At 36.8% G+C, this 24,881-nt stretch overlaps 1 protein-coding gene and 1 long non-coding RNA gene across 2 annotated transcripts in view; one reads left to right on the top strand and one right to left on the bottom strand.

Annotated features, from left to right (window-relative positions):
• FNIP1 (folliculin interacting protein 1) overlaps positions 1-24,881 on the top strand; it is a 142,614-nt gene that overhangs the window by 27,855 nt on the left and 89,878 nt on the right.
• Positions 24,015-24,745, bottom strand: LOC110211714 (uncharacterized). Its single transcript, XR_002325477.2, has 2 exons — positions 24,614-24,745; positions 24,015-24,206 (listed from the first exon to the last, which is right to left on the bottom strand). It is a non-coding gene; the product is annotated as an uncharacterized LOC110211714 (long non-coding RNA).

Raw genomic sequence — 24,881 nt, 5'->3', positions numbered from 1 at the left:
TTCAATTTTTTATAAGCAAAGTTCTTTTCTAACTACCTCTATCCTTTGGTTATGAACTCTTTCCCTTAGCCCCCCAGCTGTGAAAGGTACCTGATCTCATTGTCTTGTAATTTTTTATGGTGTGACCTTAATGATTCATGTCTAAATTAGGACCACTTCCTGCAATAGTTGGAATGAGGGCTTTCTGTAAGTTAGAGGAATTTTAAAATAAGGAGACTTCATAAGTTTCTCTTGCCCATTTAAATACCTATATTTGGCAGCAAATGCCTCTCCAAATGAGTGGTTATGTGGTAGCCCAGGATTTGCACTCAGGAAGGGGAAAGGAAAAAAAGCATACACGTAAGATTTATACATCTAAAATAGATTTATTTGAGGATATTCTTTATAGTCTTCTGGAAATGGAAGAAGAATGCTATGATCCTCCAAATCTTATCCACATTGGGATAATGTGATGCTATGACAAGTCCTCCAAAGAATCCTTTCCAGCATTCATCTTTGTATGGGAAAAGTACCAACTCTGATACATGTATTCAACATGCTTTCTGCTTTTCTGAGGTTTCTAAGATGGTGAGGAGCAAGATATTATTACCTGCTGTCTCTGCTTTCAGATTTGCTTTTGGGATCTTTAAGCACAATAACTGGTTGAGGGAAGATAAGACTATGGTCTAGAATACTTCCCAATTTACTAAAGGTTGGCTTATGCGGAGAATGGGAAAGATCTTATGCATGATCCCAGATGGTTATAGGGCTGTTTGGGCTGAGATAAGCACTATCTATAAAATTATAATTTGGGAAAGATGGGGAAACTCCAGCTGTTTTTAAAGGTTGTAACAGAAAGCATTAGGCAATTACAACTTTATAAGTATATCCCTGTTCACTTAGATCAGGATGGTTTACTTAAATTGTCTTAGGGAATTAACAAAGAAACTAGTTGACACAGTAACTTCAGGAAAATAGTAGGCTACAAAATAAGTCTACAAAAATCAAGTATTTCCATATAGCAATGCCAAAATCCATAAGGGAATAATAGAAAAGGAAGTCCCTTCCAGAATAGCTACAAAATGCATAAAATTTCTGGGAATCAAACTTACAAAGCAAACTCAATTCCAGTGTAATTTTAATTGCAAAACACTCCTTAAAGAATAGCACAGACCAACTTAATTAGATAGATATTTGATATTTATGGTTGGGCCATGCCATTATAATTAAAATGACAGTACTGTCAAAATTAATTTACAGATTTAGTGTGCTGTACCAATTAGATTACCAAGACGATATGTTATAGAGCTAGATAAATATTAACAAAATTCTTTTGGAAGAACAAAAGATCTAGTATATCAGTGGAAATAATGGGGAGGGAGGATAAGGCAATAGCATTTATAGACTTTAAGCATTTATAGACCTTATAAAGGAGTAAATTTTTAAAAAACTGCATAGGCAGTAGTAGCCAGTTAATGTGGATCATTATCATCCCAAGTCATGCCAGGGAATTCTGCCTCTTAATTTTCCCGGTGGACAGGAGGAGAATGGTTGTGAGTTGTCTTCAGAGTAAGAATCAAAAACCTTATGGAGGTGCTTTTCAATTAGTCAACAAATATTTATTAAGTACCTACAGTGCGCCAGGCACTGTGCTAGACCATGGAGAGAAAGACAAAGTGAATGAAATAATCCCTGTTTGCAGTGAGTTTACTTTCAAATTGCAGAGACAAGTACAAATATAAGTATATACAGAATGATATGAAGAGCATAAATACAAATACACATGAAGTAGTAAAATACAAGGTAGTGTGAGGACACTAGCAATTGGAGGAATCAGGAAAGGTGTTGTATAGAACCTGATGCTTAAGTTTCCACTTGAAGAATGAGGGATTGGGTAATGAAGGGAGCCACAGTGAAGGTGATGGCCATTACAAAAACACAGAGAAGGGAGATATAGTGTTGTGTGGAAGAACTGGATCACAGAGTGTGGCAAGAGGAGTACCCAATGAAGCTGAAAAGGTAGGTTTAGGCCAGGTTATGAATTAAAGATTTAAAAGATGAACAAAGGAGTTTATATTTTACCCTAGTGGTAACAGGGAGCCACTGAAGTTTATTGATGGAGATGTCACATGGTTAGATCTACCTTTAAGGAAAATCATTATGGCAACAGGTGGAGGATGGACTATAGGGGGAGAGACCTGAGTCAGGGAGCCCAATTAGGAGGTTGTTGTAGTAATCCAGGTTAGAGGTGATGAAGGTTTGACCTAAGTGGTAATTGTATAAATGGAGAGAAAAACTTAGATGTAAGAGATGTTGTAAAGGTTAAAAAAACCAAGATTTAGAAATTGATTGGTTGTATGGTGTAAGTAGGAGTGAGGTATCGAGGATAATAGTGCTTGGGTTATGAACCTAGTAGACTGGAAGAATGATGGTTCCTTCAATAGAAATAGGCAAGTTTGGAGGCGGAGTGGGGTGGGGAGTTATAAAGAAAGATCACCAATTCTGTTTTAGAAATGCTGAGTTTGAGATGTCTCCAGGACATCCAGTTGTAAATATCCAATAAGCAATTAATGATGTAGGATTCTCAGGGAAGAGACTGGGGTTGGATATATAGATCTAGGAGTCCTTAGCATAGAAATGATAGTTAAGCCTATTGGAACAAAGAGGCCACCCTGCAAGAGAATATGGAATAAGAATAGGAAGCTTATTACTGAGCCTTGGGAACAAGTCAGGGAAAGGGACTGAGAAGGAATGGTTTGAAAGGTAGGAAGAGAATCTGGTGTCTTGAAAGTAGAGAGGAGAGAGTATCCTAGAGAAGATGGTCATCAACATGGTCAAGTGAAGCAAAGAGATCAAGAAGGATGAAGGCTGAAAAAAGATAATCAGATATGACAATTAAGAACTCATGGGTAACTTCAGAGAAAGCAATTTCATTTGAATGATGAGGCCAGAAGCCGGCCTGCAAAGAGTTGAAAAGGGAGGCAGGGAGGAGTTTGGCCAAGAAGGAGAGGAGGTGTATATAGGATAAAAGTTTGAGGGAATGGAGGGTCCAGAGAAGTTTAAGGTTGGAGGAGATTGGGTATGTTTGAAGGCGGTAAAGAAGGAACTAGTAGTTAGAGGTTGAATATTGGAAGAGGGGGTATGATTGAAATTGCAGTCTGCTAGAGAATAAAGGAAGGGATGGGATCAAGAGCACAGGTAATATGGATAGGCCTTGGCAAGGAAAAGAGGTTATCTCATTATCCAAGGCTTGGGAAAAGCAAACAATCAGGGATAACATCTGAGGATTTTGAGATGAAAGGAAGAGGAAAAAAAAGAACTCATGTCAAATGGTCTCAATTTTCTTGGTAAAGTAAAAGGGAAGCTGAGAGGTAGGTGGGTGGGTGTTGGTTTAGGTCTGCTAGGACCCCCCAAAATGCAAGGATACAGGGCAGGTCTGCCTCAAAAGAATTTGACCACTCAAGCCTTCTTTCAGTCAAGAGACAAGGTTTATTTGGTCCCCAGTAGAAGTGGGCCAGATTCTAAGAATCTGTGCAGTTTAATGGGAGTAAGATTGGTACATTTATACAGAAGAAGATTGTGAGAAGATCTGGATGGGGATAAGCAAGTTAGCTAATGAAGTAATCAGGGTGGGCTGGGGTGGGCCAGATGCCTCAGGCAAATGCCAGGGACTGGGTTCCTGAAATTTGTGGGAAAATTCAGGGGCAAAGACATGTACTTTTTTTTTTAGGGGTCCAGGTCCCATTCCCATCATTTCCCCCTCAAGCAAATGGGACCTAAAATCTTTTGGGGTGAGGGGCAAAGGTCTCGGTTTCTAGAACTGCTTCCTGCTGGCAAGGGCTGTAGAGCTGTGCTTGCCTCAGGGGGGTACTGGAGAGGAGGTTTACTGGAACCCAGCATAGGCTAAGCCGCATCCAGGGGACAATGGGTGGACATGGGCTGGTACTCACTGTTTGCTACTAACTGTAGGTGAATGGTCAGTAGTCTGGAAGACAAAAATCTGACAAGCAAGTTCAATATATAGGGCCCAAATATAGGGAGAAATAAAAGTGATGTCAGAATGGGGGGAAACAAACAAAGAAAGAAAGCAAGAGCCCCATAAGCATCATTTACATTGACAACAGGGTTATCTTATCTTGTTACTTTTCTCAAAAGTTTCCACTCTTATTCCAGTTCCTTTAGGGGGATCAGATGCTATTGGGAAGTAACAACAGTTTTGCAGGTAGAAGTTTCCCACTCCTGGGTTCAATAATTCCACAAATGAATTTGTCAGAGACTGACTTTTACTCCAATTAAAACAAAAGACATGGGAGGATATTTTAAGTAATGACTAGGCCAAATAGTAACCCTCTCTCTAAGAAAATTGATTGCACTGAAATTCTTTTTCCAGGGGCAGCTAGGTGGCACAATGGACAGAACTCTGTCCTTCGAATCAGGAGGGCCTGAGTTCAAATCCAGCCTCAGACCAAACACTTGACACTTACTAGCTGTGTGACCCTGGGCAAGTCACTTAACCCCAATTACCTCACCAAAAAGCAAAAAAAAAAAAATTCTTTTCCCCAAACCAAACTGAAGATATTTCTGATTTAATTTCAGTAATTAATAGCAATACCCAATTACTAAGTTGTTTAGGATACAGAAAGAAATATAATATTAGGCTGAATATCTCAGATCTTAAAACACATTTTATTGTCCTAGCCTTAGTCTATAGGATGGTAATTCACATAACTATGCAGACAGGCAGATGACAAGCCCGAGTACTAATTTACTGATCATTTGCTTTGATTATAGAAATTTGCTATAAAAGGGTAAAGCAGGGACAAGATTCATCAATAGCCAGACTCAGGAACAGCCAGGTGGGTAATGTTCCTTTTCAAAGGAACACAATGGAGAAACTGAATCAGGAGGATCCCATTTTAGACTGAGGCAGAAGTGTCCTCTCAGCTTTTCCAGCTGCAGACCTTCTTTACCTGTATTACATTCTCTCTGAGTAGCTTGTGGCATTTGATTATGGATGGATTATTATGATCCACTAGACAACTCAAAATAAAATCAGTTACAGTCCTGTGAGCTTTTACCTCAAATAGCAGATTGGGGAAGAATTTACCAGGACTTAACATCTCATTTTTTAAATTTGTCCTGGTGTAAAAGCCAATCGCTAGAGATCATTTCTATATACTTGCAGATTCTCAGCAAGCCAGGTTCATTGTTTAGGAACTTCATAACCCAAATAAGCTCTTTGGCAAATTTTACAAAATAAGGGGATCAGTAGGGACCCCAGAGAAGGGGCTTCCTATTCACTTCATCTACCCTTAGAGCTGCTGTGGGCTGTGCCTTTTGACTGGCCCTGAGGACTTCTCTGAATGAGCAGAACCCAATCTGGATGAGGCTTTCACCTCATTCCCTCCTTTCCACACACACAGTAATCAATTACCAGCTTTAGGTTTTAGCATTAAAACGATTACCAACAATCTTACAATGTTCATAAGTGATAGCCAAATTGTTTTAGCTGTAACACAAGCAATAAACACAAACAATAAACTTCAGATGACATTACTTGCATTTCCAGATCATTTAAAAATTATTCATCTAAGGATGGGCTTACCAATCACAGAGGCTGTGGCTTCTTATCTCTTACTGCCTTGACCCATCTCACTTTCCTCCCCCTACAGCTGCTGGGGGTGTGTGTGGGGGGAGGTTTGAGCAGGATGCACTGAATCTGGGCGATACTTCTGTAGCTGCTGCCCCTCCCCCCCTTGCTTTTGTCAGGTGGGGGGAGGGTGACTCAAATTCCATACCATTCTCCAGCATTCTCTTCTCTTAGTCTGATCTGGGATGAGAGGGCTTAACCGGAAAACATGGGGCTGTTTGCAATCCCCACACTGAGATACCCCCTTGAGTCAAGGAAAGGGAGTGAGGGAAAGGGAGTAACCAGGATTATAAGGATGTGTTTCAAAACTCTTTAATGATCAATCTCCAAACCTCCAGAATCTACTAAGATGTATTTAGCTGTTCTCACTTTTCACTGTAGCTTTAGCCTGCTCAGAGCCAGAACTACAGGAAGAAGAATCTTAAGGATTTTTCTGGGTTTTCTAGATCATGTTGAGGCCAGGCACAACAAATTTTCTTGGTCCTGTAGATCATATTGAGGCCAGGCACAAAGATTTCCTTTTCAGGGTCTTGGAGACTGAGTTTTTCCAGGGCTAACCTAGGGGCAAATCTCAGGGAAGTCCCACTAAGTTCGGCTGCAATCATCTAGTGTCCATGAGGCCGGAAGAAAAGGGAGATCCTGCAGGCATGGGGATGGGGATGAGGAGTCCCTCCATGAAGGGGGATCCTGGGGTAGAGAGGGAGGGAGTAAGCCTCAGGGAACCAAAAAGCACCTGCAATTTTCCCAATTCTCTAGCATCCTTGAGAATTGGGCATATGCTTCTGCATAGGGTGTCCATCCCCTATGTAGTAGAAAGTGTGCCTGGATCCGAGACAGTAACTGTCTGAACTGAGTGGAACCTGAGAGCATCAGGCCTGAAAAGTAACTCCAAGCCTTCCTAGGTGCATGGAGAGCAACTCCAACTGCAGAGCAAGAAAGAGAGAGAGAGAGAGGAGGCTTGCATACCTTCCCATCTTGGCTGCAGAAGGGCTTGAGGGGATTGGGCAATTTCCCAGTCAGGGAACCAAAATATAATATGGTCTAGGGGTGCTAAGAATCCCAAAATGCAAGGGTACAGGGCAGGTCTACCTCAAAAGAATTCAACTACTCAAGCCTTCTTTCAGTCTAAGTGGAGAGTTTATTATGACACTGGTTTCCTAGTGAGTCTTAATGGGGGTGAGAATGATACTTTTATACAGAGAAATGGAAAAAAGGTCAATGAAAAGATCTTGATGAGATTAAGAAGTATCAAGTAAGCTAATTAAGTAATCAAGGTGGGCTGGAGTGGGCCAGATGCCTCAGGCAAATAGCGGGGACTGGGTTCCTGAAATTTGTGGGAAAGTTAAGGGGCAAAGACATGGTGTTTTACTTTTAGGCATCTAGGTCCCATCCCCATCAAGTGGGGAGTGGTATAAGGAAAAAGAAAAGGTTCATAATCAATGTTTGTTCAGTTTCACTACATCTTTTAATTTTATACTCCATTAGTGAGATAATTATGGCTTTTTTATTTTTTAAAAATATTTATTCTTTTTGTGTTTATGTCAGTCATTTCTGACACTGTAACTACATGTCTGATAAGCATATGCATCTGTATTCCTTATTGTAAGCTAGGTCTGATTCTGACCTGTTTGGTGCTCCAAGTTTGGGATTAGAACAAAATGAGATGATCATAGGCCATTTAGCAATTAACAAAAGAAGTTTACTTAACAGTAGCATGGAAAAGATATTAATGTCTCTGCATCTGCCATAGTATTGAACTGGATAAGAAGTGTATGTGTTCAACCAAAGAGGGGAACTTCTGACTCCTCATGTGTTGACTTTTATACTTAGACCACCAGGAGGGTGTGTCAGAGATTTGAGCTGTAATCCCCTAGTTCAATTAAGTCTAAAGAAGGATTTCACTACCTTTTAAGAAAAATCTCCTATGCTTCCCTGGAGTAGGGACTTAGGGACTTCTACCACATGCCATGCCTTGGTGGCAAGGTTCAGAGGTGCTGTAGAGGACTTGCCACTATTACAATGGCATTAGAGGCATAACTGAGCAACTTTGACTCTTAGGAATACAGGGACCTGATGCAGACAGCACCAGTAGACCAAATAAGTACAGATAAAAGACAAACAAAAGCAGTAAAAAGAACAAAGCAATGTGATACTCCCTGGAAGTAGTGACCTAATGTAGAGAATGAAGACCAGAAACAGGCTTTGTGTCCCCACTTTGGAAGGAGGCTCAGGCCCTTTATCTTAATGGCCAAATCCATATGGAAGGTAAAAATCAAATCTTTGCAATTTATAGTGTGTCTCCCCATATAAAGTAACTGACAGTGAGCAAGAGTAGCACTAGGAACATCAGGGCCACAGAATAATAATGACACATCTGGTTAAGGTCATCTATCTGTAGAATGGTAGCTAAGAGATCATTACTCTTTTGCATGTAATCTGTCCCAGGGTCAGGATTAATCCTGGGAACCGAAACAGCCAGGACCTCTTCCTTCCTAGGATCCTTATGGGAAGAGTGGGAAAGAATAACACACCTTTGGTGTCTGGTGAGTGACTGCCTCCCTTATTCCATGGAGTCTAGATAAATAGTTTTTACTCACTGCTGTTGCCAAAAAAGCAAGCCATCTCCCAGCACTATCACTTTTGGACCGCAAGGCCTTCAATGGGAAAGGAGTTATCCAGTGATGACCACTAGTAACAAGAAGTCCCTAGTATTTCCAGATTACAATAAAGAAAGGGCTATGTTGGACCTGCCTTTGCTGCCACCTATGCCAGTACCTAATCATCTGTCGCTAGGGCCTGTGCCAATGAATAATGAATGAATGAATGAATGAAAAAAAAAACCATTTGTTAAGCACTTACTGTGTTCTAAGAACTTTGCTTGCTCTCCACTACCATTGGGGTCAAAAATTACCCCATCCCCCAAATACACATGCAAGAACCTGAGTGCCACCCACTGCTTCGGCCTCCCTGTACTGGGGCCTAAGTGGTAGTTTTCTCCACAATAGCCCTCGCCCGTTCCTTCCTGGAAGTCTCGAAGAGGAAGAAAATTATAGTTCACAGAAGAAAGAGCAGAATCTGTTTCTGTTTCCTTTTAACCTTTTTATATTGACACAGCACACCCCATTCCCACCCTCTAGCAGATGAACTCCTTGCTGAATTGAGTACAGACAATTCTGTTTTAACATGACATATATTTCCTTTCTAAAAATCACAATGCTATGCAAAATCGGGCAATAAAAACCACTGGGTTTATGGGGAAAATGGAATTAGGGGTACAACATTAAAAAAATTTCATTTGTGATATGTAAAAAAGAAAAAAAGATAGGAACCTAATGAAAATGGGAGCAGTTTTTACATGTTGAGTGGTTAAGACCTGTATAAATAGTGGCAGTGTCTGTGGCTTAGGGCTGCTGTGCAGGCCTGCACTCTATTTCCTTCAGGTTTCTAGACAGGCAAAATTGAATCACTGTAGAACAGAGATTGGCCTCAACAGGTCAGGACCAGGATCTCAGCCTTGGTCCAAGGTGGAGGAGGTGGTAGGGATGAACCTACCCCCCTGTGCCCACAATTCTTAACTGTACCAGAAGATATACAATAAATATGGAAATTTACCTTGGAAAAGACCTGAAGTTTGCTGGTGGAAGTGGTCATCAGAAGGTTTACAGCTTGTGCGTTATTGTGAAGTGGCACAGTTTTCTTTTTTCTCATGGAGGAAATCACACACAAGCAAACACAAAATTCATGTTCTGCTCAAATCATTCCCTAGTATATCAGTTGTATTAGAACAAATTCATATTTTAAAAACAGTTGAACTGACTGTACATGGTACTGCATTTACAATGAATGTAACCTAAAAGAGGATTTTCTAGAAGAGCCTGAAATGTCCTCTTTTTTTCATATTATTTGTACTTGGCTTAGCTCAGTGAAAGGAAAACCAGACAAAAGATAGCATGTTGAATAGAATTCAAATAGTGTGTATAATTGAAGGACCTGTAATTTCACTTTTGTAGGTATATTTTCTACCAAGTCCTTTTCCTTTTGCATCTGAGTAGATCATCTTCTAGACTTGCTATAACCAAAAAATTCATCACCCTGAAAGACATCTTAGTCTCCCTAAGCTTAGGTAGTCTGGTCTTCAGAAAATAGATGCAGTTTGTTACTGGGCCTGTACTTGAAGCCATTCAGAGTTGTTGAAAGTAGTTGTCAGAGCTTGTCCTTCACCCACATATAGGGGTGTTTCAGCTCAGAAGCTGATTGTTAAATTTTCAGTGTAAGCATTTACACTTCAGAAGTGGGCAGATGCTGCTCATCTGGGCTTAATGTGTTGTCTTGCCTTAAGAAAATAGTGGAGAAAATATTAATAGTGCAGATTAGTGTTTAAAGTGTGTCACAACTAATTTTTCCCCCAAAGAGCTAATTATTAGACATTTCCCACCCCTGCCTACATAGTATTTGAGAATGCATCAGAATGAAGCAGTGGAGTAGGTCTTTAGTGAAGGAAATGGTGGATAGTATGCTTTGTATTCTGCTTGGTACTGAATTCCCCACCATATGTTCAGAAAAAAAAAACTACAATAAAACCCTATGTTCATACCTTATTGTAACCGGAAGATTAAGGTACCTTGAATTCTTGAAGTCTGTGCCAGCAGATTGCAAACTCTAGCAAGTCCTCACGTCCTAGAAACCTTCAGGTATAGATCATTTCATGGACTATATGTCTGTTGCCCAAGAATCCTGTCTAAATTCAGAATCTGATAACCATTAGGTTGGCTTAGGGGGAATTTTTGAAGATTATCTATTATTTTGTAGATGGATTAAATTTTGTATCTAAGGAGGAAGTTCCCACGCTGACACAAATCAGAGGCTTAAATATTGAGGTATTTATCTTAGGGAAAAAATGAATGTAAAATAACATATCTTCAATAGTTTTTATTATTAGGCATTAAGATCCATGAACCTTATTTTTTTTAAATTTTATCCTTTATTATTTTTAGGCAATTGGGGTTAAGTGACTTGCCCAGGGTCACACAGCTAGTGTCAAGTGTGTGGTCTGCGGTTGGATTTGAACTCAGGTCTTCCTGACTTCAGGGCCGGTGCTGTATCCATTGCGCCACCTAGCCGCCCCAATCCTTATGTTTTTTTAAAGAAATATCTAAAAACTGATAAATGATAGTAACACAGATAATGAATAGGGGGAGTCAAACTAATGGCATAATAACCAAATTTTAATTAAAGCATAATGCTTAAAATAACTTATTTATATTAGCTTTATAATTTTCAAAATACCTTAATATACATTGTATAGAGCTTATCTGAATTTTATAAAGTAGATAGGTAGGATGGGTATGTTTTTATCCTTTATAAATGAAAAAAATGAGTCTCACAGAGGTGAAATGACTCTCCTAAAATCGTAGGGCTGGTAAGAAATGGAGGCAAGCCTCCCACTTGTCTTTAATATATTAAACAAATATACCATTTTTTCTAATGTGAAATGCCAAACGCATAAAAATTAAGTTAAGTATTTGTTAGCCTTAAAGTTTTTGCTTCTTGCAGTATAATTTTTTTGGGTCTAATTTATATTACAGTCTGTAAGCATAAGTAGAAGTAATACAAAACATTTGTAAGAACAATATTTTCTAGTAGTATGTGTTTAGGTCCAAAGGCTGTTTTTTCCCCCAAAGAAATATACTTCTTAATTGTTCTTTATTGACATAGAAACAGGAAGGGCCAGACCATTATTGGCTTTGAAGTTATCCTTCACTTTGCTCCTCTGATTTGGGTCCTGTGACTAAATGAGTCGACATATAATTAAGGCATATGAATGAGAGATCTATTTAAATGCTCTTCACAGATTTCTAATTGTAAATATTTGGAATGTTACTGTTAGGATTGTTTGTCTCAATATGAAGAACTATTCTGCCTCCTTATTGCTAAAATGTTACGACTTTGCCTTTCATTTTTGGAGAAAGCTCGCTCGCTCGTCTCTCTCTCTCTCTCTCTTCTCTCTCTCTCTCTCTCTCTCATTTTCAGTGCAGCACCTACTCTTGTACTCATCCCATTTTCCCAGAGTTTTTTGACCTCCTTTATGTCTACCTTGGTCTCCCTTTGCTTCCTGTTAGGCACCCGGATGACCCACTAGTCCCATAGTCTTACTGTATTGGTTCCAGACTTAGTGCTGACCTGATCAGTTTACTATACTGCAGCCCACAATTTCCAAACTCAAGGATCCAAGGAACCATAGGAGTGTACTGCCAATCCCCAGCTACTCTTAAAATTCATGTAGTTGGTTTTGGGTTTTTTTTGTTTGTTTGTTTGTTTGTTTGTTTTTGTTTTTGGTGGACAATAGAGAAAGATTCAAACATAATTACTATAAATTTGTCCTTGACAGTGTTCACTGACATGGGTGGGAATTATCTGAAATGAGAACTAAAAAATTAGTACTAGGTACCTTTTAGTTTTGATATTCCCTTGTTTAGACATGATAATGAGTTCTGGAAATCCGTTACTGCTACCTGCATGGACACAAGAGTGAAGAAGCCCTTACCTACCTTTCCACTTAATCCTTGTCACACACTCTTTGATCAGTGATACTGGTCTCCTTGCTATTCCATGAACAAGATACTCCATCTAATGGCTCCAGACATTTTCTCTGGCTGTCCCTCATGTTCTCCCGTCTCATCTTCTCCTCTTGGCTTCCCTGGCTTTCTTTAAGTCCCATATAAAATCCCATCTTCTGTAGGAAGGTTTTCCCAATCCCCTTAAATTCTAGTACCGTCCTTCTCAGTTATTTCCTTTTTATCCTATATATAGCTTCTTCATACATATTTGTTTGCTTCTTGTCTTCCCATTATATTGTGAGCTCCTTGAGGGCAGGCTGTCTTTTGCCTATTTTTATTTCTCCAGTGTAATAAATGTTTATTGACGGATTGGTAGATCATCTTATATCAGCTTTATTGGAAAAGGAAAGCGTGCTTGTGTATTAGATTGTATAAATGCAAACATACTTTGTAAATAAGAGTACCTTCTGCCAGGATAATTTTAAAAATTATTGATTTGTAGTGGAAGCATAGTGGTATAGATGATAGAGTGCAATTCTTCAGGCCAGGTTCCATTTCTGCTTCTGACATTTATTAGCTGTGTAATCCTGGCTAAGTCACTTAACCTCTTTTTACTTGAGGTATTGCCCTTTGATTTAACTACTGAATCAAACTGATTACTGTGAAGTTCTCTACCTTGAAGAAAAGCCATCTGTAATATTTGCATATTTATTTACTATGGAAAAATCTTTCTCAAGTATATAATGTATAACTTCTAAAAATAAAAACGGATTGGTGGTACTGCATTATGTGGGATTAGAACATCAGTTTTACTTATAAAGTATATATGTGTGTATATATATATATAGATAGATAGATAGCATATGTGTATCTATAAAGTGTATATATACATATACTCATACATGTATAGTTCACCCACTACCATATTTTAATCAGACTGTGAAAATACAAATTAAACAAATTGTACAAGTTTCATATTTCTTTTGGTCAAAGGAAACATAATTAATAGCATCAAATTCTTAAATATAAATTTCAACATTAAATTTCTTGAGGAAATCTGAATCATAAATACTGATTTTTTTTCAACCAAGGTAAGTTAATTGCCGTACTAATTATCATATTAATCAGTATAACAAAAGGTTCTTTGGCATGGTAAAGGCTGAAAAAAATTATCTGGTTAAATAGTAATCTGTGTATATTTTATATTTAATTGCTTAAGAGAAAGATTATTCAGCTCCCTGGTTTCTCAGCTCACACAATAAAATAACTGTTTGCCCAGAAAAAAATGCGCTGTTGTCTTGCAGTACCAGTTGGTATTACGTAGGTTTGTTTAGTGTCTCATGTCTTATTTATAGTAGATTGCAGTTGGAAACTGGATACAAAACAAACACCAGTGTTCCACTGTAGCTTAAGCATGCTTTGGGCTCTTTCTTTGATCATATTTATTTTTACTTCAACATATCTTGCTTTAAATTATTGGTATAGCGTTGTAGGGAAACTAGAAACCTTTATAGGTCTGATGTATTTCTTTTCCTTCAATAAAAATATACTAGGTAGCATTTTACAGATGTTTCATATATACTTAGTATTTATGAAAAATAGGTACCATTATTTGGAAGTTGCAAATAAATATAGGACATTGTTAGAACCTTTAGTAGTTACTGAAACCAAAGAAAAGTTTGTTAATATTGTATATTTAACTGTACAAGCTACTAAGAATCTATATTCCTTTTTTAAAAATAAATTAATTAATTTTTCCTTTTAAGGAAGGAAACTTTAAGGCAAAGGCTCTGATCCAGATGGTTAGTGTTCTTTCACATAATTATTGGCTAAATGAAATTTAATGAAGAGTAAGGAATTTGTAAGCATCAAAAGTAACATTGTTGTAGATGTCCATCTTTTCTTTCTTGATATTGTCACTGCTGTCTAGACATACATCTCAAAAGGCAAACCTTTGTTAAAATGCCTTCATTTGATACTTAGAATGACCTTTTTTGGTTAACCTTATCAAATAATTGTGAACATAACTGAATTTTTAAAAAACTATGGTACCATATATATTTTTTTACTAGAAGTCATTAATACTTGACTGTTACCTTGCCCAGTGTGATTTAATGGGCCTATTTTTATTCGATTTCTAATTTTGGCTTCAATATATAGAATAGAAATTACATCTGAGAGTTTTTGGGGGGTTTTTTTTGTACTTTGGGTAGAGTGCTTGATCTGCTGCTACCCTAAATAGAGCTTTGTTTTGTGTTATTACCCTGAAAAAGAACCTCATTTATTAAGTAATGTAATTATTGTTACCTGACTTTTTAGTATTTCTTTGAATTTAACCATATTTAGCAGTTTTTGATCACTTGTTTTGATCACTCCTTCATCTACAGCTATAGCGTTTCGACCTTTCATAAGAATTGTGGTTCCATGTTTTCATCTGTTTGTAGGACGTGAATTGGATGTGAAACAGCTCCAAAATCAAGCTCATTGTTCTTTTTGTATTTTTTTAAATTAAGGGGCATTTAATTTCTCTCCCCACCTCCTCCCCACTAGAAAAAAAAAACCCTTTTAAGGAATATACATAATCAAGCAAAAACATTCCCGTTCATTTTGCGTCTTGAGTCTATCATTTCACTGTTAGGAGGTGGGTAGAATTCTTTATCGTTGGTCTTCTGGAATTGTGGTTGGTCTTTGCATTGATCAGAGCTCTGAAGTCTTTCAAAATGTTTTGTTTTTACAGTGTTTGTATTGTATTAGTCATTTTCCTGCTTCTACTCACTTCACTCTGCATCAGTTTTCATACAAGTCTTCCCAGGTTTCTCTGAAACTATCCCTTTCATTATTTCTTATGGTACAGTGATGATCCATTAAGTGCAAAATTTGTTTAGGCATTTCCCAATTGATGGGTATCCCCTTAGTTTCCAGGTCTTTGAAACTACAAAAAGTTGTAGTTGTGTATTTATGTATGTGTGTGTGTGTATGTATGTATGTATGTGTACATATATGTGTATGTGTATATACACGTGTGTGTGTGTGTGTGTGTGTGTATCAGAATGGTTGAACCAATTCGTGACTCCATTAACAATGCATCAGTGTGCCTGTTTTCCCACAGACCTTTCAGCATTTGTTATTTTCCCTTTTTTGTCAGTTTTGTCAATCTGTTGGGCATGAGGTGGAACTTCAGAGTTGCATTTAATTTGCATTTCTCTGATTATTAGTGATTTAGAGCACTTTTTATATCACTATTGATAGCTTAGGTTTATTCCTTTGAAAACTTCCTATTCATAACCTATGGCTACTTACCACTTGGAGAATGGCTCTCATTACAGTTATCTCTCCATGTCACAACTTTCCCCATCACAGTTCCGATATATCACTGGTTAGCATAAGAAATTAAATGGGATTTTTTGGGGAGTTTTGTGGAAGCCGCAGATAACATGCAAAAGCCAGCAGATGACACAAAACAAGTTTAGAAGCTCAGAAATGCATAAAATATATGTGTAGTATTGTATAATATCAATATATTTCAACCTTTAATGCCATAATAATTAAGATGACTTCTCTGGTATGAAGGGAGGGCCAAAACATTTTATGTGGATTTTCCAGATTGTGGGAACACCATGCCGTCCTAACTCCCTAGATGTGGAAGGGATAACTATATAAATTTGAATTAGTTCCTTGTATGTCTTGGAAATGAGACCTTCATCCAAGAAATTTGCTTGTAAATATTTTTTTTTCCAGTTACCTGTTTCCCTTCTAATTTTAGTTGTTCATTTGAGTTCAACATATGCTCTCTTTTTTAACCTGAATTTATTTTTTCAGTCAGTAGAGATATACCTTCTCTCCCTCCTATTATGCCCCAACTCCTCACTGAATATGAAATAAACAAAACCTTATAATATATATATGCATAGTCAAGCAAAACAAATTCTTGCTTTGTCTATGTCCAAAAAAAATCTCAATCTGTAGTCTGACTCTGTCCCTTCTGTCTCATGAAGTAGGTATCATGTTTTGTCCTGAGTCCTCTGGAATCGTGCTTAGTCATTGTGATGATCAAAGTTCCTTATCCTTCTTTATAAAGAAGAGGATGGTAAGAGGAGTACGCTCAACACCATTGCTGTAGTATGGTAGGATTAGTATCTGTTAGTCTAGTTCTTTGTTAAAAGATATTGATGGATACTGTCCTTGAGACTTAATTGGATCATGAGACTAAGGCTCAGGATGTGATGTAGCTTCCTAGTAACAAAAGTATAAAAGCCAGGCAATGAGAAGTCAGATGGTTGCTTTCTATCAGACTTGACTGGTGTGTCAGCACGGCTAATATGAGAGACAGATAAACTGTGCTTCACTGAATAAATGCTGTATCTTTGTGGAGTATTCTTTCAATGATATGAACTATGTAAACTTCTTTTATACACAGACTGGTTTAAAGAGCATTACATTTTATTCTCTTTCTGACCCTGAAGCACTAGATGACCTGAATCAAGCATAGCCTACAATGCCCAGGAAGTTAAAGAAGTAAAATAATAGTGGATGAAAATGTATACGATTTAGATTATTACATAATATTATCTGAGCAGCCTACCAAATTATTCTATCATTATATATATCTTGAGTTATAGTAATAGTTCCCTAATGATACAGAATCATTGAATATCATGATCCCAGAAGATTCAAATTTGTAGGTGACCCAAAAGGCAAAGGAAAGGTGTATAGTGGAATAAATAGGCTGCTATATATTTCTAGCAGTAACTTGTATATAGGAAGTGTGGCAAAGGCCATCATTGGGGACATGTATGACCAAAAAGATTATTGATCAAATAGAGATGGCGAGGGATAACAGATGGACAACATAAGATCTCCATCAGCATGCAGACTATCTAAACAGTGAGATGTCATTTAGCTTGTTGGATATATCTCCTCTAGAGGATCCATACAAGCACATGAGTGAATACTACATGGAATGATAGAGGATGGAGGATTTGAAGTCTGAGATCACAGATACCAAAAAGCACCTAAAAAACTTTTTACGAAGCCACTTTCACCAAGACAAAGACTGTGACCACACTTCACTTCCCCCTCCTCCCAAGCTATCCTTTAAGCTATGTTTTATATTACTGTTAGAGGAGAATAAAGAAAGTAAATGACCAGATTCTGATGATCTCTGTACAACTAAAATTCTCAGTGGGACGGGACCTTCATATATTTACATATTTTATAGTGGATATTAAACCAAAACCACAAAGAATAATGGGGTAATTTTGAATACCTGTTTGCTACAAAAAAGAAAGAAAGAAAGAAAACCTCAGCTCGCAGCCAGACACTTTTTTGAGACACAGCCACTCCAAACAATCCCTTGAGAGTCCCTCTCAATTTTATAGCCATAAGCAAAGTCAGTTACAAGTTTAATTTGTTTAATATTAGTTTTATGATTCATTAGAATTCTGTTTTTGTACATTTTATAGTAAAATAAAACCCACTGTGTAATCAGATATTTTTGTTTTATAGGATTAATTTAAGCAAAACAATATATTAGAATAGGCAGACTGTGAGTTATGCTGTCTTGTTTCTAATCCCAATAGATTATACAGGCAGAATGAGGCAACAGTACTTCTGCTATATTAACAGGCATAGTGTCCAGAAGAAGGGAGATGAGAATCTCACTACCACAGGGCAGTACTTTTATTTTTCTCTAGTTGACTCACTGTCAGGCTCCCCACAGAGGCTGTTCTAGATCTTTTCTTCTTTCCTCAAGCCTGCCACACAACCTCTCAGAAAAAGATCTTTCCTCAGCATTTACAGACAAGATAGAAGACATTAATTGTCAGCTACCTCTTTTCCCCTACTATCTCAAATCCCTATTCTCTCCCACTTTCTATGATAAAGAGATAACTTCTTTCTTCACCAGCCCTCTCTCTGGGTTTTGGTGACACTCCTCTCTCTGTTCTTTTCCTACCTGTCTGGCTGCTTCTTCTCAGTCTCCTTTGCTGGATTATTATCCATGTTGTGCTCCTCACCACTAGGTACACTCTAACTTGGTGATCTCATTAGTTCTAGTGGGTTCAATCATAGTCTTTATGCGGATGACTCCCAAATCTGTTCAGCCCTACTCTCCCTCATGAGTTCCAGTTCTACATCATTAACTGCCTAATGGACATTTTAAACTGGAGGTCCCAAACATATCTCAAATTCAACGTATGTAAACAAAACTCATTATCTCCCTTCCCCCCTTCCAGTTCTCATCAAGTTTTCTATTATGTAAAGGGGGGAACCACTATCCTTTCAGTCACTCATATTTGTAAATGTCCCGATGAAGGGAAGCTCCACGTGGATGTATGTAATTAAAGGGAGAGTTTTGTCCGTTCACTTAAGGTAGTACTATTCCCTATTTGTCTTGCCAAAACTAAAAAATTACCCAGACATTAGAGACAGTCAAGTTTTAGAATATTTATGCAATGCTTATTTGTGTTCCAAGTTAAACTGATATATTAATAAATCAAGGGAACAGAGCACTTGGAGTTAGTGCCTGGGTATGGCAAAAGATAGGAAGTACTCTGGGATTCTGCTATGGGAATAACCTACTCATCCTTTGTCTGGAATATTTTATTTTTAAGCAAAACCAATTTGTGTTGTATTGGTTATGTCTGAAAATGTATATCACATTCTGTACCTATAGTCCATCACTTCTTTATAAAGAGGTGGAAAGCATGCTTCAGCATCAGTCTTTATCAGATCTCTTTATCATGATTGGTCATTTCATTGATCAGGATTCTTTAATCTTTCAAATTGTCTTCCTTTATAATGTTGTGATCATTGTATAAATAGTTCTGGCTCCTCTAATTTCACTCTTCATCAGCTTATGCAGATTATTCCAGGTTTCTCTGAATCAGCATTTTGTCATCTCTTATGACAATTATATTCCATTGTGTTCATATATCAGATTTGTTCAGGCATTCCCCAGTTGATGGACACACATTTTTTCCTGTTCTTTGCTACAACAAAAATTGCTGCAATGAATATTTTTTTATATATGGGTCTTTTCCATTTGCCTTTGATCTCTTTGGTGTATAAGCCTACTAGCAGTATCAAAAGATCAAAAGATAGGCAGTTTAGTGCCTTTTTGGGCATAGTTTCAAATGCTTACCAGAATGGTTAGGCCAGTTCACACAACTCCAATAGTACATTACTATGACTTTTCTCCCACAGTCCTTCTAACAATTATATTTTTTCTTTTTGTTGTCTTTGCCAGTCTAATAGGGATAAGGTAGAATCTCAGAATTGTTTTAATTTGCATTTCTAAATAGCAATTTTGAGTATTCTTTTCACATTGTTGTGGGTAAGTTGGATTCTTTTCCTTGAGAATTGCCTATTCCAGTCTTAGACCATTTATCTGTTAGAGAATGGGTCTTGTTGTATATTCACATAAATTTCAGATATATATGTTTATACACATATATCTTGGATATAAGACCTTTATCAGAGAATCTTTCACAAAGATTTCTTTTTTCATTTGTTTCCCTCCTAATTTTAAAAGTATTGGCTTTTTTTTTGTTCAAATCCTTGTCTATTTTCTGTAATCAGAATTTTCTGTTTTATCTCCTATTGCCCTTACTGTCCCTTGTTTGGTTAAGAACTCTCCCTAAGCCTTGCTTACATCACCTTTTATTCTTCTGTAGTTTTTTAAAGATATAAACTTTGATGTCTAGGCCATGAGTCAAATTTGGAGCTTATTATACCGTAGGATGTGAGAATTTTTCCTAGTTTCCCCAGTACTTTTTGTGAAAAAATTAATCCCTACTCAGTAGTATATATTCTTGGGTTTATTGAAAACTGTGCCATTATATATGATTGTTTCTGGATTATGTGTACCTAATTTATTGCACTGATTAATTTTAAAAAATTTTTAATGAGTACTAAATAGTTTTGATTAGTCTACTGTAGTTTAAGAGACCCAGTGTTTGTACAGATCTTTCATTTCCACTTTTTTTCATTATTTCCTTTTAGATTCTTCACCTTTTGTACCTCCAGATAAATTTTATAATAATTTTCTCTAGTTTTACAAGTGATCCTTTGGTTATTTGGTATGGTACTGCAAATTAATTTGAATGGAATTTATTTTTCTATGTCTGCTGAATTTTGTTGTAACATACAGAAAGACTAGTTTTTTGGGTTTATTATATCCTGTTGCTTTACTGAAGTTGTTTTTCTCTTAATACTTAGTTGACTTTATAGATATCTAAGTGAAACATCATACCTGCCAAAGGCAATAGTTTAGTTCTCTTTTTGGCCTATACTTATTCCTTCACTTTTTTTTTCCTTATTGCTATAGCTAACATTTCCAGAATTATTCAAATAACAGTGATAATACTGGTCATCCTTGCTTTATCCCTTAGTTCAGGGATTGATAAACTATAGCTTGCAGGCCAAATCTGGCCTAACACCTGTTTTTGTACATCCCGCCAGCCAAGAATGGTTTTTACATTTTAAAATACCTAACTTTATTTTAATATGTATGAACTATTCTTAGCTCATGGGGCATACAAAAAACAGTCTATTTTAAAGCATAAAAACAATCCTTAGTTTGTAGCCAAAACAAACAAACAAAAAAACCATCCGGCTAGATTTGCCCATTAGGCTTTAACTTTGTCTCAGCTTGTTAGAAAGGCAATCCAGTGTTTCTCCATTACAAATGATGTTAGAACTCTTGGTTTTTTAGATACTGTTTACCATATTAAGGGAAAAGGTCCATCTCTTCCTTTGCTTTATAGTGTTTTCAATATAAAAGGATGTATTTTGTCAAAAACTTTTTCTTTATCCATTGATGTATTGTGATTGTGACTGTTATTAATATTTTTCATTATGTTTATAGTTTTCCTAATGGTTAACCAACTCTTGATTTCTTATATGAACCTATCCATAGTCTTTAAATGTGCTCTTTTAGCTTCTTTGTTAGGATTTTATTTAGCATTTTTGCACTTAGATTCATTAGCGACATTCTTTCTCTGACTTCTCTCTCCTGAGTTTAGGTATCAGTACCAAATTTGATTGATAGAAGGATTTTGGTAGGATGCCATCTTTCCTTCTTTTTTTGTTAAATAAGTCTTTCAGTCTTTGATAGAATTCACTTGTAAATCCATTTGGTCCTAGGTGTTTTTTTTTCCTTTGGGAGTTTTTTTATGATTTGCTCATTTTCTTTTTATAAGAATAAATTATTTAAATAATCTATTTCTTATTCTGATGATCTGGCATTTTATATTTATAAATATTCATACATCTTATTTAGATAATCATTTTTAGTGACACAGTGATTTCTAATAATCTTCTTTGTTTTCCCTTCATTTGGATTCTTTCTCATTTTTAAAAATGCGGACAACTTCCTTTTTTAAAATCAGATTGGCTAGCAGTTTATTTTTAAGGTGTTATTTTTTGCTTATCCATTCAGTCATTTTTCAGGGTTTTTTTCCTTTAATTTTTAGATTTTTCAGGGTTGAGTCGTGACTTTTTGGTTTGTTGCCTTTTGTTCTTAGTTGCACAGTGGATTCATTCTTCAATCTGTTTGTTGGTCAGTGTTTTAATTTTAAAAGATTAGGAATTGCTTTGGTTGTACCCCTAAAGGTTTGGTATATCATCTCATTTTCTTTGAAATTACATAATGTTACTAATTTGTTTTTTGGCCTACTGGTTCTTTAGGGTTAAATTATTTAGTTTTAATTTATATATGAATTCTTTCTTCAAATGCCCTTTATTGATTATAATTTTTGTTGTGTTGTAATTAGTAAATGATAGTTTAATATTCTCCTTTTCTCTATACTTGTTTATAAAGTTTTTATGCTATCAAACATTGTTGATTTTTGTAAAAGTGGTTTGCACTGTGGTTCCTTGATACTTAAACTCTTTCTGACTACTTGAAGTATTCATTTCTCAAAACCTGTAGATTTTGGTCATGACATTACAATGTATTTTCATTTTTGGGCTTTCAGGATGTTACCGGTGGATTCTTTTTTTTTTTTTTTTTTGGTTAGGCAGTGGGGTTAATTGACTTGCCCAGGGTCACACAGCTAGTTAGTGTTATATGTCTGAGGCCAGATTTGAACTCAGCTTCTCCTGAATCCAGGGCCGGTGCTCTATCTACTGTGCCACCTAGTTGCCCTATTGGTGAATTCTTTCTGTTTTTATTTTGCCCTTTTCCATAAGTCTGATAGATTTACGTAATTTTCTTTTGTGACTTATTTAAATATGGTGTCTAGGTTTTTTGTTTGGTTATGAGTCTTAAACATGCCAATTGGTTTTCGTTTCGGATATCTTAGATTTCTTGTTGTCTCATTCTGTGTTTTTGTCGTTGTTGTTGTTTTTCAGTAGATTCACTCAACTTTGTAGTATGGCCCGAATAGGCTGTACTGCAGAAACCTTGGAGTCATCCTTCACTCCGCTTTACTTCCCCATGGCCAGTCAATTTCTAAGTCTTCTACCATCATGTCTTCTCTCTCATCTGTCCCCTTCTCTCTATTTAAACTAGTGAAGTCCTTATCACCTCTCCCCTAGATTATTGAAGAAGCCTCCTAATTGGTTTCCTTTCCTCAAATCTCTCCTCTCTTCATTTCACACTCTATATAGCTGCCAAATCATTATCTCTAAAAACAGGTTTGACATCATCACTGTCTTGCTCAGTAAGTTCCAGTGACAACCTATTATCTCTAGGATTAAATACAGACTATTTTATTTCACATTTAAATCCCTTCACAGTCTTGTTCCAGCTTACCTTTTCAAACACTACAAATTACTCACCTTCATGTACTCTACAGAACAGCCAAATTGACCTTCTTGCTGTCTCTCACATGCAATCCAACCTCCCATTTTCATTCTTTTGTACAGTCAGTTCCCTATGCTTCTATGCCCTCATATTCCCTCTACACCTCTACTTTTTAGAATCCCTAGTTTCCTTCAAAGCTCAGTTCAGTTGGCATCTACTAATACAGTACCCCAGAAGCTAGTGCCTTTCCAAACCCCAAAATTACCTTGTATTTACTGTTTGTTTTTTGTGTTTAATTTTCCTCTGTCTCTTCCCTGCCCTCCCACCCCACCAAGAAAAAAAAACAAAACACAAAACCGTAAGCTCCTGTGGGCAGGGACTGTTTAGTTTTGTCTTTTTATCCACAGTGCCTAGCATAGTGCTTGGCGTTTAGTAAATTATTAATAAATACTTGTGGTTGGATTAATTGATTTCTATGGACATATTATTTACTCATTTGAGGACATTTTTTCCAGATATTTTGAATAGTTTCTTTTTACCTTTTCCTTTGCTTCTGATTGTTTTGTTGTTTCAGTTGCTCTACAGTATTATTAATTATATTTTTATTGTAACAAAAATCTTGCTCATTTTAAAATTTCAGTTGATTTTATTTTATCATGGGTTTTAAAACATTGGTCTTCCCTTTGGTGTTTGTTTTTGTTGGAGAGAGAGAGAAAGAGAGAGAGAGAGAGAGAGAGAGAGAGAGAGAGGGAGGGAGGGAGGGAGGGAGGGAGAGAGAGAGAGGGAGGGAGGGAGGAAGAGGAAGAGAGAGAGAGAGAGAGAGAGAGGGAGAGAGAGAGAGAGAGAGAGAGAGAGAGAGAGAGAGAGAGAGAGAGAGAGAGAGAGAGAGAGAGAGAGAGAGAGTGTGTTTATGTCTCTTGTGGCTCATTTCTATCTTTTCACTCCACCCTTGTGGATCAGGCTCTGAATTGATTTGTTCAAGTAAAACATGACATCCTTGCTGAAACTGAGCAAGATTTTCATCTAAACGTGTTCTGAAAACTTTCTAAGATTTTGTTATTGAATCAAACAAGCAATATAATAATAGCTTTTACTGCACTTTTCAAACTTGTAGGCTTTATTTAGTAGTGAAATTTGTGTACATGAATGCAATATAGAACTGCCATTAGTTGTTCATCTCTTCACCAATTCAGGTGGCGTGTAGTGTCACCTGTAGTTTGCTTTTCTGCTTCTCTGAAGGCTGTACTTGTCAGCAGTGTTGAATGCCAGTATCCTGCAATTACAAGAATGTGAGAGAATCAAAGAGGAATATAATTTTTATCCCCCTTTCTTCCTGGATTAGTTTGAATTCTGTACAGATTTGGGTTTTAAAGGAATTGCATACACAGTTGCCAGGGCATTTTCAGAAGGTACAGTGACAACCTATGTCAGATTCACTTGAAAAAGATGGTAAATGAAACTGATCTGTGTAGTCTTTAATGACTCCAAAGTAGCATTTTCACATGAATTAAATCGATCCTTTCAATAACAATACATTTGAGGAGACAAAAGAATTGAAAAGTAGACATTGATAACTTACCTTAAAAATCTTGAACTCTACAATGAAACAAAAGGACCAAATATCGGTTATAACATTATGAGGGACAGTAAATGAAATTTGTATAAAAACACAAATTTTACCTTAGACGACTGTTTTTTTTTTTAAAGGTTTCCCCATCCCCTAGCCTCATTGTGTTGCTAGGATTAAGCATTTTACATTGCAGTGTGGAGAGTCTTTTGTTTGAGTTAAATTCAGACTTCTCAGTATGTCACCTGACAGTCTTGTGGTTTGGATGAATATGGTTCATTGCTATTATTAACCTGGGCTGGCAGCCACGCATAACTGGAGTTTTTAGGGATTTCAGAAAGTAGAACTGGTAAGGGGACAGAGATGCTACTAAGGTACAAC

This window comes from Phascolarctos cinereus, unplaced genomic scaffold (genome assembly GCF_003287225.1).
Source record: "Phascolarctos cinereus isolate Bilbo 61053 unplaced genomic scaffold, phaCin_HiC Scaffold_2;HRSCAF=192, whole genome shotgun sequence".
Classification (NCBI taxonomy): Eukaryota; Metazoa; Chordata; class Mammalia; order Diprotodontia; family Phascolarctidae; genus Phascolarctos; species Phascolarctos cinereus.
The sequence above is the reverse complement of the archived record's forward strand: the minus strand, read 5'-3'. Positions and strand labels throughout refer to the sequence as shown.